We start from the raw sequence: 25,806 nt of genomic DNA, 5'->3' as shown, positions 1-25,806 counted from the left end.
CTTTTTGTGATTTTCTTTTCTGTCATTCAAGTCTAACTCGGATTTTGTCTTCGTGCAGTTTCAATCCGACCAGTCCCCGAGCTTACGCAAGCCTCCTTCGACACGTTGAATATATTACAAGGAGCGTTTTCCAAGGGGTAGGAAGGTCGGAACCTTGGTGACCGACAAGCTGCTGCTTGAGTCCGGGCTGCTAGATTACAGCCCTGCAGTTCGTCCCATTGAATCCTCAAGGCCGAACTCTGAATTAGGTATGCCGAGCTTGCTACCCCTTCCTTTTCCTCTAACTTTGTGCTGATTTCTTTCCTTTGTTTTTCAGCCATGGTTTGCGGGTTTGCGAGTAACGTGAAACGCAAGTCCAAGGGCCGAGCCCATGCTCTTGAGGCCGCCCAGAGTTCGAAACCTGCCACTCCTGCTGTGGTAGGGCCAGCCTCGGAAGATCCAGCCCCAGTGATCGAGCTGGAGTCTTCTGGGGGTCCCTCGAGGGAGAAGCGCCCCAGGGATCAGACCGAGGCGGTGGACGCCTTGCCCTTGGGCGAGGAGGTGAGGGAGGAAGTCTCTCTGAAGCGAAGGAGGAAGAAGAAGAAGACGACCTCCCCCTTGGAGGTCGGAGCTCGTGGGGTCTTGCCTGCGAGCTTCGCAGATCGGGTGGACGATCCTGAGGCCAGGATGGGCGGGACGTCCGATGTGACGGCACGGTTCAGAGTTGAGCCGTCAAGTTCTGGGGTGAGGGACCAGGTATCCCGCATCTCGGGAGCAAGTTTGGACCGCTGCCTAAGGAGGGCGTCCAAATTTGTGATCGAACCCAGGGTCCGTTCTGCAGAGGACCATCGACTACGCCGCTGAGGTAAGACTAGTGTCTCCATTTTTGCTTAATTTACCTAACAGGTAGCTCGGTCTAATTTTCTTCTTTGTACCTTTTCTCAGGCGTTTGTTGCTTCCATTCAATCGGCTCTGGCTGTAAAGGCCGAGCTGGATGGGAGGGAAGTTCTGGCAGCGAGGGAGAAAGAGGAGTTCTCTGCTGCCTTGGAGGCTGCTTCCTCCACCATGAAGGATGAGCTGCTGAAGGCTCACTCTGAGGTGGAAATTTTGAAGGCCGAGGTGGAGACCAAGGCCGAGCTGCTGAAGAAGGAAGAGGACAGACACAAGGCCCAGATCCGAGCTGCCCATGCTATCACTAGGGGCTTGGAGAAGGAGAAGTTCCAACTCCTGAAGGAGAAGGATGACATGCTCCAGGCACTTGAAGCGAAGGATAAGGAGCTGAAGCATGCGACTGCCGAGCTGTAGACGGCGAAGGAGCGTCTCAGCAATGGAGTCCTATTGGAGGAATCGTTCAGCCAACATCTTGACTTCGATGGAATTGCCAAAGACTTCTCTGACGCGGGCTTCAAGTTCCTCATGAAGGGCATTGCTTCCGACATGCCTGACCTTCAGATCGATCTCAGTGGTCTGAAAAAGAGGTATGCCGAGCAGTGGGCGTCTGGGCCTGGCGGCACCCCAAGGTCTGTACTGTTACAAGGTCATGCCCTTCGGTTTAAAAGAACGCAGGAGCGACCTACCAGAGAATGGTGAACAAAATGTTCGCCAAGTAGATCGGCCGGAATATGGAGGTGTATGTGGACGACATGCTCGTCAAGAGCAAGCAGTCGAAGTCGCATCTCTCCGATCTGACCGAAGCCTTCGAGGTTTTGAGGACATATCAAATGAAGCTCAACCCAGCTAAATGTGCCTTCGGAGTCTCTTCGGGAAAATTCCTTGGCTTCATGGTGAACAACCGGGGAATCGAGGCCAACCCCGAAAGATTAAAGTCGTGATCGAGATGGAGGCACCTAAGATGCTGAAACAACTTCAGTGCCTCAATGGCAGGATTGCGGCCCTGAACCGGTTTGTTTCAAGATCGACAGATAAGTGCCTTCCTTTCTTCAAAGTCCTACGAAAGAAAGGGCCGTTTGAATGGACAGCGGAGTGCGAACAAGCATTTCAGCAATTGAAGAGCTACCTCTGTTCGGCACCTTTGCTCGCCAAGCCCATGCCGGGGGACAAGCTCCAATTGTACTTAGCAGTGTCTGACAGTGCCGTCAGCTCGGCCCTAATCAAGCAAGAGGAAGCGCGGCAAAACCCAGTCTACTACACAAGCAAGGCTATGACCGAAGCCAAGACTAGATACCCTCAGATGGAGAAGTTGGCTCTCGCTTTAGTCACCTCGGCCCGACGGCTTAGACCATACTTCCAAGCCCATACGGTGGTGGTGCTCACTAACTTGCCCCTAAAAAACATCTTCCATAAGCCAGAAGCTTCTGGACGCCTGATGAAGTGGGCAATGGAGCTAAGTGAGTACGACATCCAGTTCGAACCCAGAACTGTGTTGAAAGGACAAGCAGCGGCATATTTCATAGCCGAGCTCACACCACCTTCCGAGCTGAGCGAGTCCGACCTACCGTGGACAATCTATGTCGACGGATCCTCCAATGAGAAGGGGTGCGGGGTCGGGGTCCTTTTGCTCGGACCAGGAGGCGAGCGATTTGAGTATGCCTTGCGGTTCGGCTTCCGGACTTCCAATAACGAGGCTGAGTATGAGGCATTTATTGCCGGTCTACGAATCGCCAGAGCATTGGGGGCCTCTTGTGTTAAGGTCTTCAGCGACTCCCAGCTGGTTGTGAGCCAGATCAAGGAAGAGTACCAAGCCAAAGACTCCTGACTGGGCGTTTTGCTGAACGCACGCACTAAGCGTGGTAACAATTATATAGATGCAAGCGCACACCTGTCAGAGTAATATAAAATGGATGGAGTATCCAAGTATCGATCCTCAAGGACTTCTAAATAATTTCCAAACTCTAAAGTTTTAAAGAATAGTGAATGTTGGAATGAGTGATTCTTGTAAAATGGGAAGTGGTCACAAATAATGGTTTTGGATTTGGGATTTGGACTTATAATGATAAAACCTAGCCCAATTACTTCAAGTTAGCCAACAAAGAATCAAGGACATGCTAAGGACAATATGCATTTTACTTTAGAAACCAACGACTACGCTTCTCACTTGACTTATGTCTAAGCAAGTTCAAAGTCCTAAGACATTCCCTAATATGTCTATTACGAGAGATATCTTAGTTTTAGGATGGAAATAGTCGCAACCTCGGGTTAAGGTCCTATGTCTAGGCTACTTAAGCGAAACCCTTATGTCTAAGGCGCTCCTCTCCTCGGTTTATCCACTCAACAATGCAAATAAGCAACCTTTTCAGTATTGACTTGTTAAGACTTACAGTGGCCTTCTCTAAATCCTAACTTTTTGGGAAAAGATGTTGAGCAATGAATGGAAAGCAAAAACACTACTTCTTAGCAACCCTTATTAGAAGTAAAAGGCTAACTATCCATAACCGGGCTAGAGACGGGAATTTAGAAACATATTGAAGAAAATACCGCAAGTAAAATGGTTGAATGTGGAATGCATGTGTGAAAACAAAAGTTAACTAACGGAGAGTTTTTATCGGGATTGAGAGCTTCGCCCTTCTCTTTCAAGCAAGGGGGAGTGTCACGTGCTCTTCCTCCTCAAAAACACAACTCTCTTAACTAAAAAATAAGTAAAGGCAAAGGGAAGATAAGCAAAGTGCTGGATTTTATATATTTGAATAAGTAGAAAATAACTAAGTACAAATGGAAACAAAACAAAGCTCAATAAAGGAATGCAAAGTACTCGGGATTTAAAAACCAAAAGCAACTAATGAAAGCAACTCAAAAGTACTTAGAAAGCAACAAACAAACACAAAAAATGATCAAGAGAAGGAAGCAAGGCTTGATGAATTTGGTGGAGAAGTTGCTGGAATTTATAGCTCTGCAGAATTGGTTAGGTAGGTCCTAAAACGATGGTGAATCACCCATTTCCAACTCCTTTGACTGACTAAATCGTGCTCAAACTGATAGTGGAACACTTCTTCTACACGTAGGCATCGGTTGGAACCACCCAAATACATGGAAGACGCGTTTCATTAAGGGCAAAGTTGGAAGAAAAACTGTTTTTCTGTAGGCACGCAGGCGCCTGGCGCCTCCCATGATGCTTTTTTTTTTTTTTTTCGTCTTTGCTTCTTTTGATTAATTTCCACTCCCAAATGGTCCTAAAATGTCATAAATACAATATAAGCCAACCACAAACCATAATATATGAATTTTGCATGAATTGGACTCAAACGACCGAGAAAAATCCGAAACAAAGCTGAAACATAGTAAAAACAGCATCTAAAACCTTCTTTTTACGCATGTAAACAAGCGTAATCACACCCCCAAACTTAACTTTTTGCTTATCCTCAAGCAAAACTTAGCAACTTTAATCAGCTTTCTAACACATGGACAAGGAAAAAAAAAGCAACCGAGATGTTCAATCATAAATTGTCTCAGGGAAAAGATGTCAAAGCCTACCATTCTATTGCCTTTGTAAGCTAGTCACTATAAACCAAGTTTGAAATGATAAAAACTTTCTCTTTCAAAATCTTTTTTTTTCCTTTCAAAACAGAAAACGTTTTCAAATACCCCTAAGGAATCTGCACTCCCTCCTTACACTAAGACTTTTACATCTGAAAGACCGGCTACTAGCCCCTGAGGTTTCCACACACTAACATCGGTTTCAACCACAGCTACTCGTAGAAAGACTTTGAACTAACAGCTAGGTCATAAAATGACGACAATGAGAAACACGAAGTCACTTATCACCATCTTTGCTGCTATTTTCAAAGTCAACACCCAACCTAAAACTAAATGGGTGTCTACAGTAGGACTCGGAAATCATAACTACATTTTCTTTAACTCTCATTGTTTTTACCACTCTTTTCTTTCTAACACAAGTCTTTTCCCCACTCTTATTTTCTCTCAATAAGACTCTTTTTACTCTTTTGCAAGTTTTTTTTTTATTGTTTTTTTTTGTTTTGTGTTTTTTTTTTTTTTTTCAACACTTTCTTTTTTTAATAGCATTGTTTTTCCAACTGACTCTTTTTCAAAAGAAAATAGCATGATTTTTCAAATATAACTAACACCTTATCTTTCTGAAACAACGACTAACACAACGACTATCCCCCCCAAACTTAAGAGAGACAGTGTCCTCACTGGGAAAAGACTTTTGCATCGGATGAAAAAGGCTTAACAGTAAAAAGGACAAGGACTTCCTATATAGGGGCAAAGAAAAATCTTAAAGTCTGTAAAGATCAAAAAGACATAAAAGAAAAATGAGTTTATCACATAAACAAAGGAAATAGCTCAAAGCTTAGTCAGACGTAGAACAGAAAACTCAACAATCTCTTATAATCATCATCGACATGAAATCACATGCACAGCACAGATGCTTCAAAATAGGCATGTGAAAAGCTAAACTAAGGTTAAGTGAAGGCATACTTTAAGTGATCAGGAGATAAACGATACTAATTTATTCATGCTTCAACTGAGCTCGAAACATAATCAATACAAAAAAACATGCGTAGTAATGCTAGAATATGCAAACTACGTCATTAACCAAAAGAATAAAACACAAAAAATAGCAAAGAAGGAACCTCCCCTTCATGAAGTCGGAGGTTGTGGACTAGGATCAGTGTCAGTACTGGGAGATGGATGACCAAGGATAGCAGCTAGCGCTGGAGGCCATGAAGGTAAAACCGCAAAATCCAATGAAGCCCTTAAGTTGTAGATATGTTGCACGACTTCTCGAACCTGATCTCGCAGTTGTTAGTTCTCCTCTCGAAGACGACGGATCTCCGATGTAGGAGACATCCCAGTACCTTCCCTTCTTTGTAACGCATGGGCGATAATACGCCGAATATTCTTCTCTTCCACAATTGGGGCATCTCTCTTAATTTGATCCTCAGGGAGCTGTACACCTTGTCGCAAGCATAAAGAAGTGACCAAACGTGGGTGATAAAGCTTACCACGTGTCTGGTGGGCACACTCATGGATACTAGTATTGATCAATTCTCCATAATTCACATCTATGCCCTTTAGCATGGCATAAACCAGCAGTGCCCTATCCTGAGTGACATGCTCATCATGCTCCGTTGGCAGAATTCTGTTTTTGACTATGTATAACCATCCTGCAGCAGCTAGGGAAACATCCTCGGGTTTTAGTCGTACCTTGCCATGAGTAGTCAAATCCCAAGTAGCAGAGGGCTTCCCAACACATGCTAGAGCCTCATCAAGCTGTGCTAGAGTCGAAGTCACTAACATCTTATTGCCCACAGCATCTCTGATATTCTCAATGTTGAAGGTGTAGTTGATCTGAGTGGCATCAAACCGTATTTCCTTCCCGCACACTATGGCTATATGTGACTGGGGATGGACAGCAGCGTAGAACTCTCTAACTAACTCCAAAGCTTCACATTGTATGGGCTGAATGAGTGGTCTCCACTCTTTGTCTCTAGCGGTCTCCCTCCAATCATCAGGCACATCTCTTAGAGTGAGATCGAATCCCAATTCTGTCATAATCTTACGGGATTTCATTAATGAAGTTCGAGTGGCTAAATTTGCCGCGTTCCATTTCGTCTCGACCTCCTCTCCCTCAGACAAGTCCAGTTCAATTGTATCAACTGGCCCAGGTGCCACTACCTTCTTCTTAGCTTCAGCTGCTTTAGCTTTCGCAGCTCTCATTTTAGGTTCATTCACGGGCACTGTCGGCTTCTTAGCCTGAACTGCACGACGTTTTGAACTCTTTTTCTCCCGCCTCTTGTATTGGAACATTTCCCTTATCGTCTGCGTGTCCTCAAGATCTTCTTCGCTGGTAGGTTCTTGAGTACTATTCTCCCCAACCTTGGATCTACCTGTATCACACCCAAGCGGGTTAACTGTATTAGAAGGAATAGTGTGAGCATCCCTTACCCCTGGTAGAATGGCCATCGGTGTGACATACTCATCCGTTGCCAACGGAGTAGATCCAGTTGCCCCAGTAGGCAACTCTTGGTGACTACAAAACGCTCCTTCTGTAGGTGTATCCAATGGGGAAGGTTCCTGAGTATCTGTTCTCACCACTTCGTTGTCGGTATCCTCTGTTTCTGGCATATTTGAACAATTACCTCGAGAAACCAGTAGAAAATCATCATTACCATCTTCCGGTGTAATAATCAATGGAGATGAATAAAACTGCTCCTCGTTCCTGTTCTCCATAGTCGAATCCTTAGGCGTCAGACGCCTATTACTCCCATCTTCCTCAATTTCTGGGTCTATCATCACCTCCTTGCCCTTCCTCTTGTGCCCTATCAACACCCCGGGCTCTAGCCTATGGCTATGGCTCTTGTCTTGCTCTCTTCCATGCTCATCTCCTGCATCCATTGGCATATTGGTTGGGGTTGGCATCCTAGGAGGCTCTAAGGGTTTTAGTTGTCCCATGTTGAAGGTACTCAATATGTTAGGGTTCAATTGGGGTGCTTGAGGTCCTCTTTCTAGGAATGGAAGTTGAGGTGGTGGGGAAACTCTAGGTGAAATCATACCATAATTATGTGGAGGTACCCAATGACCCATTCCATAATAAGGTGGAAGGCTAGGAAATAAAGTAGATAGGTTTGGCATTCCATAAGGATGAACACTAGCTGGAATTTGCATTTGGGACAAGGGAAAATGATAGGAAGGAACCGGGTTAAACATAAACGGTTGGTACATACCCGGATTGATCATTGGAGGAAGTTGTTGAGGATTTTCAGCCCTAAACTCACTGTTTTGAGGTATATTAAAGGTGGGTAGTTGCTGAAAATTAACATAACCATGTGGGCTCATTATAGGATGTTGTGTAGGAGCTTGGGATGGAGGACATTCAAATGTTTGAAGCGGGTTTCCTCCCCTAACAGCAGCTAGCCTAGAATCTGAACCCATGTGGTGTTGGAAGTTCTCCAATGGTGGAAAAGGAATGCTTGTGGCATTTTGGAGCTTGAGTAGAAGAGGTAGGAAGTGAAGTATGTTGAGAAGAGGAAGCCATAGATGTAAGCAAATGCTGGAAATTTCTTCTTCTTTGGTGGTGGTTGAAAATCGAAAACAAGGGTGATGAAGGGAGTGGGTTTTGCCGAAAAAACAAGGGGAAGAATAGAGTTGTGTGGGTTTTGGTGGAGTTGTAAAGCTTAGGCAATGGGTCTATTTAAAGCTTTCCCCAAACTAAATCCTAAATGGAAAGGGATTGACATTTAAGTTCAACTAAGTTTCCTAAACCTAAAAGGAAAAGAAAACAAATTTGAATACAAACTAGGATCAGGGAAACAAAATTTGAGTTTGAAGAGAAGTTTTTAAAGTTAAATCATAGAGGATTAATGTTTGACCCAAGATAAAGCCCATATTATCGAAAATTAAAACCCAAACCGAGAAGGAAAATATTTTCGAATTGCTGGAAAAACAGGGCAGGCGCCAAGCGCCTGCGTGATTTATTTTCGCAAAGGGCAGGCGCCAGGCGCCTGCGTAATTCTTTTCAACGTTTTTTTTCTTTTTCTTTTCAACGTTTTCAAAAACATTCTCTTAATAAGAAAAACTTTATAATTAAACAAAAAGGAAATACAAGATACAAAGACTTCCTTCCTTTACTTTTGTTCTTTCAAAAACGGATAAGAAGGAAAAAACATTTTTCGCAAAAATTTATTGACCTGAAAGTTGAATAGAGGTTTTTCCTCTATCCACTGGTTCTCCAAAATACGGCTTAAGTCTCTGCCCATTTACTTTAAAAACATTTCCGTTAGAGTCAACTAGATCCACTGCCTCATATGGGTAGACTTTAAAAATTTGAAAGGGACCAGACCATCTAGACTTAAGTTTTCCAGGGAAAAGTTTCAACCTAGAGTTGAATAACAGAACCAGATCACCTTCTTGAAGATTGTTCCGAAGACGCCTATCATGCCACTGTTTAGTTTTTTCCTTAAACCACTTAGCATTCTCATAAGAAAAGTGCCTGTGTTCTTCTAATTCCAACAATTGTACTTCCTCGCTTCCTCGCTTCACCTGCAGCCAACAAATCAAAATTTAATTTCTTAGTAGCCCAAAATGCTTTATATTCTAGCTCAAGAGGCAAATGACATGCTTTTCCAAAAACTAGTCTATAGGGGGACATGCCGAGGGGAGTCTTAAATGCTGTCCTATATGCCCAAAGTGAATCATCAAGCTTAAAAGACCAATCCCTACGGTTAAGATTTACAGTTTTTTCTAAAATGTTTTTTATCTCCCTATTAGATATTTCGGTTAACCCATTCGACTGAGGATGATATGCTGTTGCAACCCTATGACGCACATTGTATTTAGTCAGCAACTTTTGCATAGACCTATTCACAAAATGAGCCCCCCTATCGCTTATCAGACAACGCGGGGTTCCATAACGCGTAAAAATGTGCTTTTGCAGAAAACTAATGACAACTTTGGAATCATTGGTAGCAGTTGCAATGGCTTCTATCCATTTCGAAACATAATCTACTGCTAACAAATATATAAAGCTTACCATTAGAAGATGGAAATGGACCCATAAAATCTATACCCCACACATCAAATATTTCAATCTCCAGGATCGGGGTTTGAGGCATTTCGTGGCGTTTAGATATATTACCTGTCCGTTGGCATTTGTCACAAACCTGGGCAAACTTATGTGCATCTTTGAACAGAGTGGGCCAAAAGAACCCACTTTGCAAAACTTTAGCTGCGGTTTTGTGTCCTGCAAAATGTCCTCCATATGGAGACATATGACAAGCGTCTAATATCGCCTCGTGCTCTTCTTCTCTGCGACACACCTGCGTAAGATACTGTCAGGTCCTAGCTTATATAAAAAAGCTCATCCCAACGATAACATCGAACTTCATTTAGAAATTTCTTTACTGTTTGTTGCTTGTTGAACTCATAAGGAACTATTCGACTTACCAAATATTTGCTATATCGGCATACCACGGAACTGAATCAACTCGCAAGAGTTGCTCGTCAATAAACTGTTCATGTATAACAGTTCCATCATCACAGAGCGGGGATTCCAATCTAGACAGGTGATCAGCAACTTGGTTTTCAGTACCCTTCCTGTCCCTAACTTCAATATCAAACTCTTGAAGTAACAAAATCCACCGTATCAAACGTGGTTTAGCATCTTTTTTAGCAAATAAATATTTTAAAGCAGAATGGTCAGTAAAAACAATGACTTTGTGCCTATCAAGTAAGACCTAAACTTATCAAAGGCGAACACAACTGCTAACAGTTCCTTTTCAGTAGTGTGTATTGAGTTGTGCACCGGTCAGAGTCTTACTAGCATAATACACAGGATGCAAGATCTTGTTTTTACGTTGTCCTAACATAGCTCCTATTGCATAATCACTGGCATCACACATGAGCTCAAAAGGTAAATCCCAATTAGGTTCGATAATTATAGGAGCTGAACTTAGAGCAACTTTCAACATTTCAAATGATTTTAAACAGTCATCATCAAAAACAAATGGTCTATCATGTTCTAGCAATTGACACAAGGGTTTAGAAATTTTAGCAAAGTCTTTTATAAAGCGGCGGTAAAATCCCCCATGCCCTAAAAAACTTCTAATCCCTTTCACATTTGTAGGAGGAGGTAGCTTTGAAATGATGTCTATCTGTGCGTGGTCTACCTCTATTCCTTGCTTGGAAATTTTGTGACCCAAAACAATACCCTCTTGTACCATGAAATGACACTTCTCCCAATTTAGGACTAGGTTTTTTTTGTTCACATCTCTCCAAATTAACTAAAGAATGCGTCAAAAGAATTTCCAAAAACAGAAAAGTCATCCATAAAAACTTCTAGAATATTTTCTACCATGTTAGAGAAGATGGCCATCATACACCTCTGAAAAGTCGCGGGTGCATTGCATAGTCCAAAGGGCATTCGCCTAAAAGCGAACGTACCATACGGACACGTAAATGTTGTCTTCTCTTGGTCTTCTGGAGTAATAGTAATTTGATTATAACCCGAATATCCATCTAACAAACAATAGAAATCCTTACCTTACCTGCCAGACGTCGAGCATCTGGTCATAAACGGGAGAGGAAAATGGTCTTTCTTTGTTACCTTGTTGAGTTTGCGATAGTCAATGCAAACTCTCCACCCGCTCACAGTTCGGGTTGAGATGAGCTCATTCTCCTCGTTGGCCACCACGGTTATACCCCCTTTCTTTGGTACACACTGTACTGGGCTTACCCAGCTGCTGTCGGATATTGGGTATATAACACCGGCGTCAAGCCATTTAAGAATTTCTTTCCTTACAACCTCTTTCATCTTCGGGTTCAACCGCCTTTGACTCTCAATAGAGTTCTTAGCATCTTCTTCCAATAGAATTTTGTGCATGCAAAAGGCCGGGCTTATCCCTTGGATATCTGCTATCGTCCATCCAATGGCCTTTTTGTGCTTCTCCAAAATCTGCAATAAAGAATATTCATTAGTAGGTGATAAATTGGAAGCTATAATAACTGGTAAAGTGTCGTTATCCCCTAGATATGCATATTTCAAATGCGACGGCAATGGCTTCTGCTCCAAAGTGGGTGGTTCCACTATGGACGAAAGTAACGACTTGCATTCTTCTTTTTGTATTTTTTCAATAGGATTAGTCACATCTTCTGGTCCTTCTGCTATCTTATCAAGCTCTTCTTCAACCTCTGTAACTAACAAGTCATAAAACTCATCAAACATAACAGGATTCAAGCTAGTTATAGCAGAGCACTCTTCAAAGTCTCCTGGTAAATTTCATAGCGTCTAGAACGTTAAATTTAACTTCTTCATTATTTACCCTCATTGTAATTTCTCCCTTCCTCACATTAAAAACTGTATCCCCATTGGCTAGAAATGGTCTTCCCAAAATAATGGAAACGTCTAAGTCTGCCTCGCAATCTAGAATGATAAAGTCCGCAGGGAAAATGAATTTGTCCACCTGGACTAAAACATCTTCTATCTTTCCCTCAGGTCTTATGATAGATCTATCTGCTAGTTGGAGGGTAACCGTAGTAGGTCTAGCTTCTCCTATGCCTAAAGATTTGAAAACTGATAATGGCATAAGATTAATGCTAGCGCCTAGATCAGAGCCAGATCTGATGGAGATCGACGCTCCAGAGTCCTCATGGATGGACCCGATTGCGGATTTCATTAGGGGCAATTCACCACAAAACCCCAAGGAGCGCAGAAAGTTGGCAAGGCGAGCAGCTCGGTTCGTGGTCCGAGGTGGAGCATTGTACCGACGCGGCTTTTCCCTGCCTCTATTGAGATGCCTAACCCCTGAAGAGGGCATGTACGTCCTTAGAGAAATCCACGAAGAAGTGTGCGGCAATCACTCAGGCGCCCGGTCGCTGTCAGCCAAAGTGATCCGACAAGGATACTATTGGCCGACCCTCAGCCAGGACGCCAAGAAGTTCGTTAGAACTTGCGACAATTGCCAACGCTACGGAAACATAATCCACCGACCTTCCGAGCTGCTCACCCCCATCTCGGCCCCGTCGCCATTCGCGCAGTGGGGTGTAGATATCATTGGTCCTTTCCCTTTGGGCAAAGGCCAGACCAAGTTCGCTGTGGTTGCTGTGGATTACTTCACAAAGTGGGCTGAGGCCGAGGCGCTCTCCCACATAACGGAATCCAGAGTCACGTCCTTCGTATGGACAAATATCATATGTCGCTTTGGTATACCGCAGGCCATTGTGACAGACAATGGGAAGTAGTTTGACAACGCCAAGTTCAAAGAGTTTTGCAGCAAGCTTGGCATAAGTCACCTTAGCTCGTCCCCCGCACATCCGCAAGCAAAATGGGCAGGTGGAGGCAGTGAACAAGATCATCAAGCGAGGCATCAAACTTAGACTGGACTCCAAGAAAGGCAGGTGGGCCGAGGAGCTACCAGAGGTCCTATGGTCGTACCGGACCACCCAAAGAGAATCGACGGGTGAGACCCCGTTCTCCCTGGCCTTCGGCTTCGAAGCTGTAGTCCCGGTTGAGATCGGCATGCCATCCGACAGAGTAGAGCATTACGAACCTACAGCAAATGAGGAAGAGCTGCTCCTCAACCTCGACTTGTTGGAAGAAAGAAGAGCAATGACGCAGCTACGCCTGACGGAATATCAGGGCATAATGGCCAGACACTACAACGTCCGCATTCGACCTCGAACCTTCCAGGTCGGACATCTGGTCCTAAGGAAGGTCCAAACCCATGTGGGTGCCCTTGACCCGACCTGGGAGGGGCCGTTTGAAGTCAAGGGAATAGTCTGACCTGGGACGTACGTGTTGGCCGATATGAAAGGAGACGTCCTCGCGCACCCATGGAACGCGGAGCACCTGAAGCGTTATTATCCTTGAAATGCCGAAATGGTTTTCAATGGATCTATAAAAACTATTTCAAAAGAATTATGATCGGAATAAATGTGATGATTTAATTTCATGATTCCGAGTTCGACCAGAAATTAAATGGGGGCTGCGGACTCCCACACGATCCCATTCCAGCAGTCGGTTAAAATCCAATCCTCCAAAACCTAAGGGTACGAGGTGCGATGCCAAAACCACTGACGAACTTAAAATTCAAACCTTCAAGGTAAAGGGGCGATGTGAAAAGTTCAAAATGATCAAGCCTCCGAACTTGAGGGTATGAGGTGCGGTATGAAGAATAGCTACGGACTTAGGATTTTAGCCTTTTAACGTTTTTAAGTTAAGGGTGCGATGTTAAAAAATATAGAGTTGGTGCAATGCATTGAACACTAGACAGAGATTCGAATTCAAAATTTCAAGTATTTTTAAGGCGCGACCTCAAAAGTACGAGGTGCGAGGTGACATTGGCTTTAGCTTAAAGAAAAAGCAAAGAAAGGAAGGCAACAAAGTAAAAACAAATGGGAGCCTCTTTATTGAATGGAGAGCAGAGCCAAGGCTTATAGACCTTGCAGCTCTGCCCTGACACTTACAAACAAAGAAGAAGAGAAGAAAGACAAAGAAAGACCTCATGAAGGATGATCGCCTAAGAGCCTGCCTGAGGAGCGCCCTTCGAGTGGTGCCGACCTGTTCCTCTTCGAGATCGGAGTAGTCAGAGTCCAGATCTCTGACATACTTATCCACCAACGCTTGGGGGCCAGGGGTGCCGCCAGGCCCAGACGCCCACTGCTCGGCATACCTCTTTTTCAGACCACTTAGATCGATCTGAAGGTCAGGCATATCAGAAGCAATGCCCTTCATGAGGAACTTGAAGCCCGCGTCAGAGAAGTCTTTGGCAATTCCATCGAAGTCAAGATGTTGCCTAAACGATTCCTCCAATAGGACTCCATTGCTGAGACGCTCCTTCGCCGTCTCCAACTCGGCAGTCGCATGCTTCAGCTCCTTATCCTTCGCTTCAAGTGCTTGGAGCATGTCATCCTTCTCCTTCAGGAGTTGGAACTTCTCCTTCTCCAAGCCCCTGGTGATAGCATGGGCAGCTCGGAGCTGGGCCTTGCGTCTGTCCTCTTTCTTCTTCAGCAGCTCGGCCTTGGTCTCCACCTCAGCCTTCAAAATTTCCACCTCAGAGTGAGCCTTGAGCAGCTCATCCTTCATGGTGGAGGAAGCAGCCTCCAAGGCAGCAGAGAACTCCTCTTTCTCTCTCGCTGCCAGAACTTCCCTCCCATCCAGCTCAGCCTTTACAGCCAGAGCCGATTGAATGGAAGCAACAAACGCCTGAGAAAAGGTACAAAGAAGAAAATTAGATCGAGCTACCTGTTAGGTAAATTAAACAAAAATGGAGACACTAGTCTTACCTCAGCGGCGTAGTCGATGGTCCTCTACAGAACGGACCCTGGGTCGCTCACAAATTTGGACGCCCTCCTTAGGCAGCGGTCCAAACTTGCGGCCGAGATGCGGGACACCTGGTCCCTCACCCCAGAACTTGACGGCTCAACTCTGAACCGTGTCGTCACATTGGACGTCCCGCCTATCCTGGCCTCAGGATCGTCCACCCGATCTGCGAAGCTCGCAGGCAAGACCCCACGAGCTCCGACCTCCAAGGGGGAGGTCGTCTTCTTCTTCTTCCTCCTTCGCTTCAGAGAGACCTCTTCCCTCACCTCCTCGCCCAAGGGCAAGGCGTCCACCGCCTCGGTCTGATCCCTGGGGCGCTTCTCCCTCGAGGGACCCCCAGAAGACTCCAGCTCGATCACTGGGGCTGGATCTTCCGTGGCTGGCCCTACCACACCAGGAGTGGCAGGTTTCGAACTCTGGGCGGCCTCAAGAGCATGGGCTCGGCCCTTGGACTTGCGTTTCACGTTACTCGCAAACCCGCAAACCATGGCTGAAAAACAAAGGAAAGAAATCAACACAAAGTTAGAGGAAAAGGAAGGGGTAGCAAGCTCGGCATACCTAATTCGGAGTTCGGCCTTGAGGATTCAATGGGACGAACTGCAGGGTTGTAATCTAGCAGCCTGGACTCAAGCAGTAGCTTGTCGGTCACCAAGGTTCCGACCTTCCTACCCCTCGGAAAACGCTCCTTGTAATATTTCAACGTGTCGAAGGAGGCTTGCGTAAGCTCGGGGACTGGTCGATTGAAACTGCACGAAGACAAAATCCGAGTTGACCTGAATGACAGAAAAGAAAATCACAAAAAGTAAGAACTACTCCGTACCTAGGTTCCCAAACCTAGTGGGGACGTCAAAGAAGGAACGACCTGACTCGTCCTTTGCAAGCCATTCCCCATAAGCGTAGAACCACTTCCTCACCCATCCTTTGATGGAGGTCGACCCCTTGACTATACCGCCTGCACCTTTCCTTGCGCACATATAGAACCGACCAGGCTTCTTAGCTATCCATTTCGCTTCGAAGCACGCGAGGAGCTGGTCTATGTCCAACAGCTTGGCCTCTTCACTATCCCGAGCTTGTAGCAAAAAAACGATGGACAAAGCGAAAATGACACCCCACCCATTGGGGGCCACTTGAGCCGGAGCCAACCCAGTCCGGAAGAGAAATTCTTGGACAAAAGGGTGAAGGGGAAGTCTGGGGCCGTACTCAAATATTTTGAAGTAGAGAGTGACCCATCCCTCTGGAGGATTGTCAGCTCTCTCCCCTTCCTCCGGAATCCTGAGGAGGATGTTCTCAGGGATAGCGAACCCCCTACGAAGGGATCCGAGGTAGTGCTCAGGTATCCTAGAAGGGTATTCCAAACCCTGACCCGAGGTGGAGGCATCACTATCCTCCCCGTCATCGGAGAACCTAAAGTTTTCTATCTCCTGGAGCTCGGACTCTAACCTACGAGCTAAATCCTCATCGGATCCTAAGTTGCTGCTAAAAGAGGACGACATGGCAACTACGTTCGAAAGAGAAAGTGAGAGAAGAGACCGACCTACCAAGGGTTCGAGCTGCCTTCAGATCGAACTCCAAGAATTCAGGGGAACGTAAGGTATGACCTGAAGGATTGGGGGCATTTATAGCCCGTCGGAAAAATTTCCCCACCGTACACGTGTAATCAACGAGCAGCTAGGATCCTCCCTGAGATCCGAAGCGTCGGAATATTTGAATATTCAGACGATAAATTCACCGCAACGGTTATATTTTCCCACGAATAGGAAGTCGCCACGCGTCCAAAGCAAGTCGAATGAACTTCTCTGCCAGGTCGAGATCGGACCAGACAGAGAGGGGGCCAATGTTTGGGGAGAGAATACCTTGGACACGTGAACGACCCCTATTGGTGCTCCAAGATGACTCATGAGTCATGCCCAGCTCGGACACCCGAGATCACCACCGCTAGCATTGACAGATGCTAAGTATGAGGGCCGAGGTGAACCTGGCCGAGGTCCGACCTACCGGGAAGCTCGGTGGGGGCCGATGTGAACTACTGTCAGCGGCGTGATTATCGGGTGTAACCGTCGGTCCCGAGATTACCGGGTGTAACCGACGGTCCCGAGATTACCGGGTGTAACCGACGGTCCCGAGATTAGCGGGACTGCCACCCATAAGTAGAGGACCTCACTCCGCGATCAGGTACGATGATTTTTATGACCTCGAACTAAACTGGGAATCCGACCTATACTGACTTGATCGTCGGAGTGCTCACCTTTTGTGCAGGTCCGCCCAAGTATTCAGATCGGTCCGGAGGCCGAGTTCGAGCTGCAATCTGAAATATACTGTTGTGCATATCCTTGCATAAACAGAATTAAATGTCTTATCATAGGTAATGTGTTTATGCTAATTATTATGCATATATTCTTATAGGATGTATCAAGAAATCCTTCCTATCGTGCGACTTTATGGAAAGAAGCATGAAAAGGAAAAAATAATTATTACTTTGATGATGCTACTAAAGAATGTGCAGCTTGAATTGTAAGTTTACTTGGTTTATGTTTCAATGAGATTTAGATGGTGTGATAATAAATGTTTGTACCAGGATGAGTTGACTGAGTTACACAAGGGAGAAGACATTTTAACAGAAGCATTGGGCACACCTGAACATAGAGGGCGTATGAGGGAGTGGGTGAGTTTGTTTCACCATATGTATTCAAATATGTATTAAAAAATGTTGTTCAAGGAAAATCAAAACTCAGTCCGAAGCCTCAAGACCAACCTAAAGTGAATACTCAAGAACGACAACCAACTAAATCCATAGCTCAAGAGAGTAACATCACAAAGAAAAGACCAAAAGGAAAGGAGGTCGAAGAAATTAATGTCTTCGATGGACTATCAATAAAGGTAATTATTAATTTGTTTTAATTTTAGCATTTAGCCATAAGGCAGGGCTGTTATAAGCTTTTATAATTTAAATTTTATAGGGAAAGCCATGTCACCTAGCTATTGGATTAGTGGACAATATTGTTGCCGTAGGCATGATGATTAAGAATGACGTTCAATGTCTAACCATTCACGGAATGCAATTAGGGGTTGACAATGTTAGATTAATGGTAGACATTGTCATAGGAGAAGATGTTACAATACCCATTCCTGTGAAGGGTGAGGTCGAAACATTAAATCAAACAATTGATAGCTTTGTGGCATGGCCTCGCAAACTTGTAGTCGTGACTAAGGAGGTAAAGGTACGTCTTCTTAACATTTTAAATGAGCTGTTTGTATATATATATTTTTGTAAATTGAGTTTGAAATTTTGTTTGTTATATGTTTCTTCTTCTGACACTACAAAAAGGTCTAAGCATGCAGATGTCAACACAACTATTAAGCTTCTAAACCAATATGCCAATAAGTCAATGGAATCGAACGAGATGATTCTAATTAATATAAGCAATGACGTCCTTGTAAAGGAGACGAACATTCGTTTATCACGTGATGACATCGTGAATTATTGCGACATGGTTGAAATAGGTTATATGTGTGTGCTCTCCTATATTGCGTAAGTATATAAAATCTATTACACACCTTCATTCCTTAACCATGGTTTTTTATGTTTTATAATTATCTTTCTAGGTATCTTTGGGATGTATGTGAGACTGAGACAAAAAAAAATCGATAATTGACCAAGCAACCATTACTTCAGATATAAAGTCTTCAGAAGCTCGTTCGAAAAGTCTAGCCGACAAGTTAGATATGGGTAACTTGGAACAACTAGTACTCATCCCTTGCAACACTGGGTAAGTTGGCAGTTTATATTGTTTTTACTTATGTATTATTTCTTTTAATCCTAAGTAATAAGGATGTTGGTTATAAATAGATGACATTGGAGGGTGATTGTTATCCATCTACGAGAGAATTGTGTGTATATCTTGGAATCTTTACGAAGTAAAGTTCAAGCAGATTTTCAAGGAGTCATACTAACGTAAGTGTTTTCAACTTTTATATTGTTATAATCAATTTTTGCAGTTATGTTGTTCTAATGTTTCAAACTAGTTAGATCAATGAAAATGTGGCAAGCTAAGCATTCTATTCGACATTGTGGTAGTACGATGTGGAAACTTATAAAGTTAAATTTGTGTTTCACTATGTTTTATACATCATAAAACTTGTGTTTAAATCTTCTATATGTAACTTGTAATTGTGTTTTATTCATTTTTATATATGTAGTGTTCTCGTCAATTGGGTTCTGTAGAGTGCGGCTACTATGTGCAGAAGTATTTACAAGAAATAGTGCAAAATTCTAGCACCTCCATAAGTGAACTTGTACGTATAATTATATATCTTTATGTGTTTACGTCAAATAAATTCTTATCCTATTATCATTTTTCTGTCTTTGTAGTTTAACACAAAAAGTGCATATCGCCAGGAAGAAATTGACGAGGTTCGAATTGAGTGGGCAACTTTTGTTGGAACATTTGTAAAAGATTACTTACGGATTTTGTTTTTTTGATGTTAAACTAGTTGGGTTACTTTTTGTGTTAGTAGAATTGAAATATTATGATTGTTGGATATGTTGCTGAATTTAGTTTGTGTGGAGGGACGGGTGATCCCATTACATTTAGAAATGTTGGATGTTGTTAAATGTAGTTTTTTTTTTTGGGACAAGTGTTCCGATTATGTTACATGTGTAAAAATGTTGCTGAATGTATTTTGTGGAGGGACAGGTGGTCCCATATCAATTATGTGACATGTATAAAAGTGTTGAATACTTCAGGTATGGTTTAATATATTTTAGTAGAGGTCATGCTGAAATTTTTACATTCTTTTGTTTGAGTTATGTTTGATCAATTAGTATGAAATCTTTATTCTATATTCAGTTGTGTATAAAAATAAGAAGATTTTTGTTTAAAAAGGACACACATGTGTTTTGGGTAAGTATTTGCATATTAAATACCAATATTGAGATTTGTGCATAGGTTGAGAAATGGAGAAAGGTTGTTGGTTAGTCCATGTTAGCAACCAACAATTTTTTTTATTAAATTATTACCCAAACAATGACGGGCATTTGACGCCATTGAAAATGAACATATCATGACATACATATAATGACGAACATTTAATGGCAGACATTTAATGACGAATATTTAATGGCAGACATTTAATATAAACGAACATTTAATGGTGGAGATTTAATGACGAACATTTAATGGCGGACATTTAATGGCGGATGTTTAATGACAGGCAAATTTGCTAACCGACATTGTACAATACAATAACACTGACATAAATGTCGGTCCATGATTGACATCATAAAATACCGTCATTATAGAAAACAATGGCAGTCACCAACGATATCGGGCGTAGCCTGTAATTGATAGTTGTTCGACATCAAAAGCTACAATAACACTCGAATTAATGTCGGACACGTGCCCGACATCCATTCCCTTTAATGATGGGCAATGTCTGTCATTAAAACCTGTTTTTCTACTAGTGCGATGAGAATCTGTTAGCTATTTTTGAAGTCCCTTGGTATGCTGATTATGTGAACTATCTGGTTAGTAGTATAATTCCTAATGATTGGAGTAAGCACCAGATAAAGATGTTCTTTCATGATGTTAGGTTTTATAGAAGGGATGAACCTTACTTGTTTAAACTGGGACCTGACTGTATTCTTAGCAAGTGTGTTGCTGAGCATGAACAGAAGGAAATTCTGGAAGCGTGCCACAAATCACCATATGGTGGACATTTCGCTGGACATAAAACTGCAGCGAACGTCCTCCAAAGTGGTTCTTTTGGCAGTCCATATTTCGAAATGCTCATATATTCGCTCAAAGTTGTGAATGGTGTCAAAGGTCAGGTAAGTTGACATGGAAACACGAGATGCTCTTAAACCCAATATTGGAAGTAGAGATGTTTGATATATGAGGTAACCTCATGGGTCCGTCCCCACCTTCATTCGGTAAGAATTACATTCTTTTGGTTGTTGACTATGTTTCGAAATGGGTTGAGGCTCTGGCCACCCCGACTAACGATGCAAAGGTAGTTTCTTTCTTCTTGCAAAAGTTTATTTTCACTAGATATGGTACACCTAGATGCTTGATTAGTGATGGGGCACGTACTTTTTAAATCGAGCAGTAATGTAATGCCCTGCATTACCTTTAACAGTATTTTTATGACTTTATATTATTATTGTATTTCAGCTAAGCTTGTCAATCTAATAAGATTAGCAAGATTATAATTGAATTTAAGTAACAAAATTAGCAATAGTACTTTAGTAATTAGATAAATGTTGTGAATTATGGTAATTGTAATGATACAATTATTTGAGTATTTTTAAAGTTTCACACATATTACCCAAAGTTTTATAATAAGGTAATTAACCAAGTAAAGTCATCCATTACCTTTATTTTACTCTTTATTTTTCTACCTTAAATTAATTAACTTAATTGCGGGAATATAGAGAGTTTTACCTTCACTAACCATGATTAGACAATATAACTCACCTTCCATCCAAGAGACACATTCATTAATTATGTTTGTTGAGAATACCAAAAATTTCTCCTCTTCCCCATTAATTATTTGGCCATGCAAGGAGGAGTGAAAAGAGAGTTTGTTTCATGTTCCTAGATTTTCCTCTTTAAGTTTCATATGTATATTTCTTCCATCTTCCTTCAAGAATATTTGTAAACAAATCTGAAAATTTCCTCTCAATCATCTATCCTATGTTTTAAATCACATCTTAGAGGAGTTGTGGTTGCTTTTCCAAGTCCCTTCAAGGATCGTTCATTTCGGTTTGGTCTTTTCGGTAAGAACGGTTTCTTGTAGTCTAGTTTTGTAAGTAGTTTTTCCCAATAATTTTTATAGAACCTAAGCATATTCATATCCATTTTCTAAGGTTTCCATCATCATTTCAAGCTCTCTTAGTTGCTGGAAAATTTTCTCCTTTACGGTAGAGAGGAAAACGCAACAACGGTAAGCATCATTCTTCCTTGTGTAAATTATTTTTAAGATTCATTACTAAGATAAAATAAGTACTTTTTAGGCCTTATTTTTGTTAACTTGAGATCTGAAAATCAGAATTAAAAAGGTCCTAAAAATGTTCATAAAATTGCTTCATAACAGTTTTTAACGGTTTATGTTATTTTCATAGTTTTAGCTTGTTTAGTATCAAAATTTGGATTGTTAATTCTGAATTTTTGAGACCATGACTAAACTAGCCTAAAATGTATTTTAATGTATTAAAATTGATTGTTGTGATTTGTTTTACTTAGGGCTTAAAATTGTGAAAACTAGTACTATGTGTTTTATCTAGTTTTTTTTGTAAATTTGCAAAATCAGTAAATTATTTTTATGGATATTAAACTATAAAAATCAGAGGCTAATATGAAGATTTAAAATTACTTTTCACCAATTTAAATATTAATTTTATGATTATTATGGACAAGGTTAAATTGTTATACTAGTAGAATAATGAACCTATCTAGTTATGAGAACTTATTGGAGAAAACTTAGTTTAGGTAATTGAGTCCTAATTTTAGTTGTGTTAACTGTTATTAGGAAGCTTTAAGAAATTTATTTTCATTTACGAAGTTCAGGTAAGTGGATTCTGTCATAAGTTACCGCCTTGTATTTTTTGTTGTATTATTGTTTGATTATAAGTGAATTATGTTATGTGTTACATTGTTTGTTACTGAATTATGTTATTCGTACTGCTTAAATATATTTTGTTATTGAATGGTGATTGTGGTTAAATTTGATGCATTACAAAGCATTTCATGATTATGTAACATTATCATGTTATTTTCATAGGAAAGCATCTTTAGGTAAAGCATGACAAAATGTGTGATTCATTACATTCGTAGTTAAGTTAATAATCTTATGTGTCATGGATTTATGTATGATTAATGTTATGCATGAAATACTCAAATTAAGCAGTTATGTTATATGGCTAGATGTATGATATGACATATATGATTTCTACTAAGGGCTGGGCCCTAGGAAACAAATTGGTTCATGTTAATGGTATTCATAGGGTAATTACCCTATAAATATTACATGCAGAATTGATGTTTATGCTATGGGGTATTTCTGCATAGCATGGCGCCAAATTAAGGATTTAGATATGTAAGTTTATGCTAGCAAGCACAAGTATGTTAAGTTAAGTTGTTCGTTGGTTTATATGTTAGGTTGAGATATGCATGCATATAAGCATGATGTGTGTGTTTGAGCATGAAAGGTTCCTTATGATGGGAACTACTTACTGGGTATTTTTTTTATACTCATTCTATGTTATTTCAATTTTTTTTACAGATAGTTATATAGTTGACGAGAACAATGTCGAAGATGACCTTGGCATTGACGAGAAGGAGATATGAGACACAGTTGAATTTTATTTATAATCTATACTTTTAATTATGACTATAACACATTTTTACTTGTTTTATTAAGGATAATAATTTTGTACTTTCCGCTGCTAGATATTTATAAGTTAAGTTTTATTAGGTTATCGTTTCCAGTTTTAGATGAAAGAACAAGTTTTTATCTTATTTTATTTTAATGAAATCATGTTTTATGAGTAATTATCTCAATATTATATTATTATGTATATATAAAAATTGGGGTCATTACAAGTAAATAACTTATTAAAAAAGTATAACATTCATCATAAGATTGCTACTGCATATCACCCTCAAACTAATGGATTAGCAGAGGTATCAGATTCGGCCACGATCGAAATACACTGTCAAATTGCGCCTAGCGCAATTTTGGAGGATACTCCACTAGCTACTCTACAATGTATTTTGTCTCCATCGTTTCTAGATCCTATCTTGACTAAAGAGCCCCTACATTTTTATGATTTAGAATAGGAACTGACAACATCAAAAGTTGTTGAAATTTTGGTGACTTTGAATGAAGCAAGAGGAGAAGATCCATTGGAGGATGATGAAAGTAGTGGGGAAGCATGAGAATGATTGGATGTTGAGGGAGAAAATGAAGATCTTGGGGAATTACCCCAAGAAGTGCATGGAGATGGGTATAAGGAAGAAGAAGAAAATGACGATATATCTCAATATGAAGTGAGAGTACGAACTCCGGTGCACGAATCTCAGCAAGATGATGAGGAGGCTCCTGCACAAGAGCAAGAAGGAATATCCGGTCATGTGGATATTCTTAATGAGGCCATGGAAGAATCCTCTTCATCTTCGTCAAAAGGTAAGACCCCTTCTTTATCAAGTTTGAATGTTTCTGACCTCAACTTTGTTGCTACTTCAGAGACCTCAGAGGAGGATATGTGTTTGACCCAAGTGGTGAAGAAAACACGAAAGAAGAAAAAGGTTGCAGAAATTGCACCAGACGCAATTTCAAGGCCAAGGACCTGAGCTTCTCTAGCACGTTTGGCTGCCCAAAAAGAGGTCAAGGCTGGTCCATCTAGAAAAGCCAAGAGGCCTAGGGTGCTAAGAGGGGCAGAGTAGGCGCTTAAGGAGGCCAACGAAGAAGAGCCCAATTCTACCAAACAAACACCATCAGGAGTCAAACGGGTGAGATTGGAGGTAAAGAAGCCCGACTTCACAACGCGCAAGATCCTAGTTGAGAAGGGTTTTGATGAAGCCCAAGAGCCCGTGCCGAAATATGTTAAGAGGCGACTTATGGAGAATGATTGGGAGACGTTGTTTTCCCCTAACTACGCGTGTATTTGAAGCCTTGGTAAAAGAGTTTTATGCTAAGGAGAGTTTCGGAGTATTTCGGAGTATTCGATTGTTCGAGAGGAAGACTCTCTTATTATCAGTACGGATCCCAAGACTCGATGAGTGGTAACTAGGGAGCAATATGACGAGCTTAGGCACAAGTACAAGCTTCTTTTGGCTACTCAACATGCCACAATTGAGTTCCTCAAGAAGTTATACGGTGATGAAGCACCTTCTTTTCCAAATACGCTTTTTATCGACTTACCATCTTCTTCTCGTCTTCTTACTGATTCCACCAGCGATGAATCTTCAGATGATGATTAGGGGAGTATTTCCCTCTCTTTGCGTTGATATTTGGATCTTGATTTTGTATGCTATATTGTTTAGTATAGGTTGTCTAGATTAGTTTGCATGTTAGGTTGTGTAGGTTGTTTTTTTCTTCTAGTTTGCATGATAGGTTTTTTAGCTTAGTTTCTGTTCTAGGTTAGTTGTTGGGATGTTGTGTTGTTAGGAATAAGTATATTAGTTGTGTTTATGCATATGTTTAAAGTTCAAGCTTGCATGCTTCCTTGTTCTAGCTTAAAGCTTGTCCTTAGCTTCTTCAATTCATCTATTCTAAACTATCAACATGTTCATCTTTTTAATGAAATGCTTTCCTTAGTTCTTTGTTTTTGTTTCCTGTCGATAAGGATATTTAAGGGCATGAATAGGTTAGATTTCCTAGTTTAATGATAAAGCAACAAGTCATTTTCCTCTTTTTGTTTTGGTTACAAAACTGTGTTCTGCTTCTTTTTGTTTTAAAACCTAAATTTTTTCATTGCTTTAGAAGTCCTTGTCTTGTTTGTGCAAAAATTTTGCATCTCTCAAAATTTCTTTCCTTAGTGAGGACACTGTTTCCCTTATGTTTAGGGGGGACCGTGTGTGTCTTTTGTTTTAGAAAGAAAATACTTTTTGCATTTCGAAAAAATAGTCAGAAAGAAAATGCAAGCAATATAAGAGAGTTTTATGCAAATGAAAGAGTCATATGTAAGAAATTTTTTTAAAGAAAGAGTTCAAAAGAAGAGAAAAGCAAGTCAAAAAAGAGTCTTGAGAGAAAATAAGAATGGACAAAAGAAAAGACAAATAAAAGTGAGAGAAAGACAATAGTGGTAAAAAAAAAAACATGAGCGGCAAGAAAACGCACTTACTTTTTCGTGAATCCCCACTATAGACATTCATTATCTTTAAATGGGTGGCGTTAGCATCTTGGAGTGTAGTAGCCTACATATTAAGGTGACTTCGTGAAAACCATTGTCGACATCATTTTATGCCGAGTTGCTACCTAATAAGTTTCTATGAGTAGCTGTGATTGGAAACCGATGTTAATGTGTGGAAAACCTCAAGGGCTATTAGCCGGTCCATTTGTCTTCTTGGTATAAAACTTTTTGAATCAAAACG

At 41.4% G+C, this 25,806-nt stretch overlaps 1 pseudogene; it reads left to right on the top strand.

The window, feature by feature from the left end:
* Nucleotides 1-24,063, top strand: part of LOC148210385 (uncharacterized) — a 31,172-nt pseudogene extending 7,109 nt beyond the window's left edge.
* Nucleotides 24,064-25,806: the final 1,743 nt, after the last annotated feature.

The sequence above is a fragment of the Momordica charantia genome (assembly GCF_013281855.1).
Source record: "Momordica charantia cultivar OHB3-1 chromosome 7 unlocalized genomic scaffold, Mcharantia_2.0 BLBB01000007.1, whole genome shotgun sequence".
NCBI classification, from domain to species: domain Eukaryota; kingdom Viridiplantae; phylum Streptophyta; class Magnoliopsida; order Cucurbitales; family Cucurbitaceae; genus Momordica; species Momordica charantia.
This window is presented reverse-complemented; position numbering and strand designations above follow the sequence as displayed.